Source organism: Mirounga leonina, unplaced genomic scaffold, assembly GCF_011800145.1.
Source record: "Mirounga leonina isolate KUSES-001 unplaced genomic scaffold, KU_Mleo_1.0 Mir_97, whole genome shotgun sequence".
Classification (NCBI taxonomy): Eukaryota; Metazoa; Chordata; class Mammalia; order Carnivora; family Phocidae; genus Mirounga; species Mirounga leonina.
The window spans coordinates 3,655,853-3,663,914 of record NW_023270889.1 but is presented as its reverse complement, the minus strand read 5'-3'; positions in this window follow the sequence as shown (position 1 = coordinate 3,663,914).

The window sequence follows — 8,062 nt, the reverse complement described above, 5'->3', positions numbered from 1 at the left end:
AGGTCATGATCCCAGGATCCTGGGATCAAGTCCCACATCGCGCTCCCTGCTCGGCAGGAAGCCTGCTTCTCCTTCTCCCACTCCCCCTGCTTGTGTTCCTGCTCTCGCTGTCTCTCTCTCTGTCAAATAAATAAAATCTTTAAAAAAAAAAGAGAGAGAAAGGCAAAGGGCAAGCAAAACAGCCCTGCTCATGATGTCATAACAGCCCAGGCTTCTGTATCATTCGGAACCCAGTCCTTCATAGTCAAAGATGACATTATCTCTGCATGTCTTTGTGGCTGGAGAGACCACCCCCAGATTTAACAGCCCTTTCAACTCAGTGGAAGACAGTTCTTTGACTTGGGGCAGCAATTACTTTTACAAAGGTTATTATTGTTGGCAACTTCGCTGCTTCGAATCCTGGTATGTGCTTAGAAAGATCTCCTCATTTCCAGCTGCTGGTCACCAGGCAGAATTTCCAACAACCCTTTTATAGGGCTTGTAAGGATTAAGTGGAACAAAGTATGTGAGGCCTGGCTTTTAGTAAACACTCTATAAATGTGAGGTGTTTATTATCATCTCCCAAATATAATGAGGCTTCTGTCCCACAGAGATCTTGGGCTTTTTTTTTTTTAAGTCCCCGGTCTTCCCCTTGTGATTTTGTTCACAGAATTCTATAATTTTAGGACAGAAAAGGCCATTCAAGACCATCTAACCCAATTTCCTAATTTAATTTTGAAAACCTGATCCTGATTGGTGACAAGGTTTGAGGAATTTCCTTCTTATCTATACATTCCCATATGGAGACATAAACCACATTAATACTTAAAGCGGGCTTTAAAATTATGTAGCCAACAAAAGGGAACTAGAATGCATTAATCTATTTCAACCAGAACATGGGTCAAAAAATAGTTAAAAACTACAGAGGGTGCCTGGGTGGCTCAGTCAGTTAAGTGTCTGCCTTCGGCTCAGGTCATGATCTCAGGGTCCTGGGATGGAGCCCCACATCAGGCTCCCTGCTCAGTGGGCAGCCTTCTTCTCCCTCTCCCTCTGCCCCTCCCCACCGTTTGTGCTCTCTCTCTGCTCTGTCTTGCTCTCTCAAAAAAATAAATAAAATCTTAAAGAAAAAAAAAACTACAGAAAAATAAAATATGGAGTAACTTTAACTCAAATCACTGTAATATAAATATTTCACTTTTTTAAAAAGATTTTTATGTATTTATTTGTCAGAGAGAGAGAGGGAGAGAGAGCACGCACACAAGCAGGGAGAGCGGCAGACAGAGGGAGAAGCAGACTCCCCACGGAGCAGGGAGCCAGATGTGGAATTCGATCCCAGGACCCTGGGATCATGACCTGAGCCAAAGGCAGACCATTAACCGACTGAGCCACCCAGGCATCCCAATATAAATATTTCAAATAAAAATACTCTTTCTTTATCCTCTAAGATTGGGGAGAGGATGAAATAATTTCTGAAAGCATCATGGAAAGTTCATTCATTCATTCATACATTCAATGAACACATTTTCATAAAATACCTACATTGCTAGGTTTTCCTTATAATGTTAGGACTAATAATTATAAATGTATAACTCCCAAAAACTATATCTCCAGCCATAACCAGCCTCTCTCTTTGCATTTCCATGTCCTTCCCCAGTTGTGTAGAGATGACCTGAACTTCATTCATTCAGTGAATATTCCTCAGGCCCCGATTCAGGGTCAGTCATAATTCTGGGCATAGGGTACACAGCAATGAATAAGGCGGACAATCCTTATTCAACTCCTATGGAGTTGAGGTTCTGAGAACTTTCCATAGTGAGTAGTCCTTCATGCCTAAACCTGTTGAAACCTAAATTCATTCAGATTCCACACAGTTGTGTGAAGTTCCAAACAGTTGTGAAGTTCATACTGTTTACCAGCATTTTCACATGCATCCTCTCTTTCTCCCTCACAACAACCCTGTAAAGTAAGCATTGCTATCCTAATTTGTCCACATCACACAGTTCTAGTAAGTGGTGGAGCCAGAACTCAAACGTAGGTCTTCTAACTTCAGGCCCTGTGGGGCGGCTCTCTCTCTCTCTCTCTCTCCACATTTGTACAATGAAATCTTTTCCAGGTAGCTGCCCTCCCAACCTGTGCATTTCCTGGCACCTTCAGCCAGGCAGGCCTTAATTCTAAATGTCACTAGCCTACCCGCCTTCACTCCTCTCATACTTCCCCCTCCCCCAAGCCCCACCATCTCTGCATCTTGTAAATTTACTACTTTTGGTCTAGGCTGTTGTATCTACTTAGCCCTTCAGTTCAGCCCAGAGAGGCCAAACAAGTTGCTGGCTCTATGCATCATGGGAATTCTCTAGGGGAAGTTTTTCCTAGTGGCAGAGCCTGACACTGGTCATTGCAAAGACATTATTATGTAACTGTAGTCCTTCATGATATCTATCAGATTAAAACTGCCCCTATCTTCTGCTCCTTGGTATTTGGTTAACAGGCACCCTCACAGGCAGGCAGTCCCACTGTGTGCCCAGGAGGAAAGGGGCAGTGGGTTTGGTGAGGGATTACCCGATCTCGGCCACAGGAGACTTCGAGATTCAAGAGAGTGGAAGGAAGTCCTGAAATAGTGTGTACTGTACCTTTCAGAAAGGAAACAGTCTCCTACAAACAACAAGACTCTTTTCTAGAAACTTCGATTTTAAGGAAAATGGTTTCATATGAATGAAATTTTTAAAAAAAGAATTCATCCCAAATCCGGTAATTTAGATACCAAGAAACCATTTTTTAGAATCTGAGCCCTAGGACAACAGTTCAGCCTTTGAAGACTGGTTTGGGGTTGTCCAATGGCCCCCCCTTGGGCTGCCAGGTCTCCCTCTGGTGCTCCTGACCTGCCCGGGGCTTTGGCAATACCTAATGGTTTGTTTGTTTTAAATATTTATTTATTTGAGAGAGAGAGCACAAGTGGGAGGAGGGGCAGAGGGAGAGGGAGATAAGCAGACTCCATGCTGAGTGGGGAACCCACTCAGGCTAGATTCCAGGACTCTGAAATCACCAGGATCTGAGCCATACTCAAGAGTCAGAGGCTCAACCAACTGAGCCACCCAGGCGCCCCCTAATGGTTTAAAAGAAAGAATATGTGAGGTTCACAGAACAGAGTGGATCACAGTTGTTTTGAAGACTGAATCTGAAATTTTTACTTTATTCTCACAATTGGGAAAAATATGTGCTTTGGGTCAGACTCTTTTGCATTCTGAATGTTCAGTTATTCCCTATTCATGGACAGAGCGTGATTCTGACCTCAGGAATATTTATGCATACAGCAGGGCCAAGACCGAAGAATGGCCATCCGCCCTGGGCATTGGGATTTCCGTCCCCACTTAGCCTGTGTTAAAACGTCGGGGCTTCGGGGCGCCTGGGTGGCTCAGTTGGTTAAGCGACTGCCTTCGGGTCAGGTCATGGTCCTGGAGTCCCGGGATCGAGTCCCGCATCGGGCTCCCTGCTCAGCGGGGAGTCTGCCTCTCCCTCTGCCTCTCCCCCTCTCATGCTCTCTCTCTATCACTCTCTCTCTCAATAAATAAATAAAAATCTTAAAAAACAAAAACAAAAAAACGTGGGGCTTCATTCTGCAGCAAGCACACTTGCTCCATTTCCAGTAGACAGACCCTGTGTCTTGTCCCTTCTTGGCCCCCCAGCGATTTTCCCTGTTCTCCTGTGTGCTGGAAGGCAGACTTTAGCAAATCGATCCACATGCTTGTTTTCACTATTTCCAAAGGTGGTGCCTCTCCATAACCTGGCAAATCGTACATGAAAAGAACGAACAGGGAAACTCTGTGATGGAGCCCCACGAGGGATGTGGGCTGGCTGCACTGGGAATCAGCAGCCTTCAGCCTCAGACCAGTATTTGGAACCATTCAAGTGCCTGCTCCCAGGGAGCGAGCTCGCTCAGCTAAGGGCTGAGTTCTCACCTCCTGTGTGATGACACATGGAGAGTTGACAGAGTGGCCTCTGGGAAAACCCCTCAGTCCATTCCCAGACCAAGGAGAGGGGCCAAAGATTCGGACATGTATGTGGTGGCCACTGACCCTATTTATTCTCAGGAAGCGTTTAAGTCTCCAGCCACGCTCTTCTGAAATGATATGGCATCTGCCCTTACTAATGAGCCCCCTGACATGTGGTTTCTGCCGGAGAGTAAAAGAAATCACAGCCTTCATGGCACAAGCATTGATTGATAGCATTATGTATTCCACTGCGGCAGGGTCCAGGATAATACAAAGAATGGGAGAGTTTTATTTTTTTTAATTCTTCTGGGAACTCAAACACCGGCTTATTCAGAATTTAAGATGGCACACCAAATAAGCTCCAGTAAAGGCTAAACAGATTTCATGTAATTATAGATTTATTTTATAACTCTATTATACATTACGTGATTGATTTCACTTACCAATTATACTGTTGCCTGTTACTAAGTTCATAGTCTAAAAATCATTCCAGTGACCCTTTTTTCAGAAACCCTAGTGGAAATATTTTCTTGATTCTGCATCAAGTAGGTGATGCTTGCAGACAGGGAGCCTCATTTCCCCCTGCAGTCATTAGAAAGTGTGGCAGACTTATATTTAAACATGTATGAGGCAGACACAGTGAGCGCACACAGAATACGCCCTACTGAATGCAACTCAGACTGTCCTGGACTTGGCGGAACTTAGTTCAAGGTCAAACACCTGTGCCTTGTGTCTGGGGCGGGGTAGGGGTGTAAGTGCATGATGCCTGACTGTGTCCCCTGGACTGGCCATCTCACTAACTAGCATGAAGCAATACTGTGGAAACAGCCCATTCTCAATTACTTGGGGGCTCTTGTTCAGCTATTGAATTATCCAAAACCTCCACACTGTTTTCTTTTTCCCCTCGTTAGGATTAGCCCTAGAAGGTGATGATGTAATCTGCAATCTTACCTCTTTACAAAAGTTTTGGTGGGGCAGATATAAAAATCTACTGGGGGTGGGGGAGAGAGAGAACCATTAGCTAGTTATTGTGACTATTTTCACTGAAATTGATTCATCGTTATAGCCAGTAATCAAATGTTTCCCATATGTGCAAAACAATTCCCAGTCCTCAATGTACTTTCTTTCTCTCCCCACCTTCTTTTCTCCCTTTCTTTCTTTGTTGGCCCACTTCCTTCCAAGACAGAGAGGTGCTAAAAATCAGCAAAGTCAACGTCTCTTTTTCATTTACCAAGTACGTATGGTCATATACACTTTCTGATTTGATCCCCCACAAAAAGATCAGGATTTCCTTATTTTTCTAATGAGGAAATTGACAATCAGAGAGGCTGAGGGACTTGTCCAAGGCCACACAGCTAATAAACAGCCGAGATGAGATTCAAATGCAGGTTTTGTGATTCTGATGCTGTCAGCTTCTGTTCACCAAGGCTGCCCCACCTAAAATAGCATATTCTTCAGTGTGAACTGGCTAATGCTAAGGGGCCAGGCGTAGGTTAATGCTGAGTGAGAGAACTTCCTGCCGCAAGAGTAGGCTGACCTATAGACTATTTTCATTACATAGCATTCACCATCCATGGAGAGTCTTGAAATAATTCAGAGATGTACAACTGAGAGAAAAAAGCAAATGCAGAGGGCAAGTATGTTGTTCCCTTTGGCTTGCGTGGAGAGGGGGAAGTTGAGGCAGAATTCTACACACTGACCGCATATTCTTCGGACTTGACAAAATCCTACTGCTAAAGATCACTGTCCCTTCACCTTTGCAAGTTTTGAGCCACCTTATTCCTGACCTTCCAAAATCTGCAAACTTATGGGTGCTTGTTTATGAAATCATGGGCTTTTCAAAAATAGCTACAAGATGAAAATAATTAGGTAGGAGAATATCAATTAGCTAACCCTGTCTTGGGCACATAGTAGGTGCTCAATATAATAGCCGTGCTACTGCCATCGACCTTACTGTTGTTGTGGGTGTTAGAATGAGTCTGCTTTCCTCCTCGTTATGAAATAGCCAAGCTCTATTTCTTTACTTTGCCTCTGATACACCACATATAAACCCTTTGTCTGACATTGTGTAGCTTATTATTAAAGATAAGTGCAGTGACTGATGGTGATAACCAAGTCAGCTTTCATACCAAGTCCACTTGGATCTAGAATACGTTATAATCCCAATGCAGGACACTTCCACCAGGGTTGCTACAAAATATATAACTCGATTATTAGAGAAGTATTACTACATAGCCAGAGAGAGTCAATAAACTATGACGATAAACTGTGCCAAAGAATATATTTTCTTTCCTCCCTCCTTTCTCCTTCCCCTTCTTGTCTCCCCCTAACCAGGATGGTTCACGGTGTGTCACAGTTAAATACTTTGAAAGATAAAACAGAAAGCGTCTGGAAGTAGTAATCAGATTAGTATACAGTGGTTTGGTTGATGTTTGTTTCTCAATCCTGTCATTGTTTGATGATTGTTGTCTCCACTGGGATTTAAGGGTGGAAAGCCACTCCCTGCAAATCCTCTCCATGCCTGAATTTCCTCGCTGGGCATTTGTTTTGGGAACTGCCTTCTCTTTTTGAAGAAGTCTCTTTAAAAAGGCAAACATCCTGGGAACAGTGACACTCAAGCCCTTACAGCTTGGGATCGAAAAGTTTATTGGATGCTTTCTTTTTTTTTTGACCTGAGTTACCCAAGGACTTTGAGAATGTTGAGCAAAGGGATGAGAAGGTGGAAGAAACAGAGAAGAATGGTGGGGAGGGAGATTTTCTAAAGATAAGCAGTATTTACCTCCCCATTTGCTCAGGACCGTCTTAGCTCTGAGTTCATTAACTCTGCAGTGCAAACACCTTCCAGTAAAGCCAGCCTGAACCTCTCTGATCCTCCTGCAGACCAGCTGACTTCTACAAACAGGCTTTCCATAAGGATTATCGAATAAACAAACAAGTGGGTTCACAGCAAGTGACTCAAGCCAAACTCTTCCATCTTCCCACACTAAATCTCCCAGCCTGCAGCCTCTGTGCCTACTCGGTCCGTTCCCACTCCTGTCAGTCCCAAGTTGTCCCTGTTCCTGTAAAAGACCAATCCTCCATTTGTGCTCTGGGTCTGGCCTCCTTTGTCCTCCTCCACCTTCTTTTTCCTTTATTCATTTATTCACTCTTTACATAAACATACTGACCTCTGTCAGCTCTCCTTCTTGGCCCCCTTTGCCCCTCCATCTTTCCTACCAGTTCTCCAGACAGAGATTGTCCATGGCTTTGCTCTACTCACCTCACTTTCTGAACTGCCCTTCTCCCTGATCTCACCCAGCCCCAAGACTTTAAGCAGCATCAGTATGCTGATGATGCTCATATTTACATTTCCAGCCTCAACCTGTCCCCTCCACCCCACTCTTACCCCTCTTTGGACTTGATATATCTGTGTGGATGACTAATGGGTTCCGAAAAGAGAACTATTGATTTCTGCATCTCCCCAGTCCAAAGTTACTCCTCCTTCCATCTTAACCATCTCAGTAAAACACTCTATTTTCCAACCAGGAAATCAAGGGAAAAAGCTAAGAGAATAGTTTTTATCTCCCCACGACAAATCTAATGGGAGATCCTGTCACCTCTCCCTCCAAAGCACATCCCCAATCTATCCAGTTTTCCTTATCTCCACTGGTGCCATTTTTGCCCACACCATTACCATGTTTTTCCTAAAATAACCTACAGGCTCCAAGATTCCTTATTTGTCTACATAACCCATGCTTCATGATGTCAGAATTATCTTTATAAAATATAAATACCACCATGTCTTATCTTTTCTTAAAACCCCCAGTTTTCCGTTGTACTTAGAATAAAATCAAAACTCTGTATTATGATAACCAGAGCCGCCATAAGAAACCCCTTAATGGACATAAATGAAAAACGCCTAAGCTCAGCAACACAAGTGTAGAAAATAGAGACTGTCCCGATGTCGACAGAACAAAAATTCCCTGTCCCTTAACCCAGCCATTATACCTCGGTGACACAGCTGGGTTAATCACAGAGTGCCTCGTGTTAGAGTTGGGCTTCCTCACAATGTGGAGGCTGGGTTCCTAGTGTAAGCATACCAGGAGGTGGGAGCACCA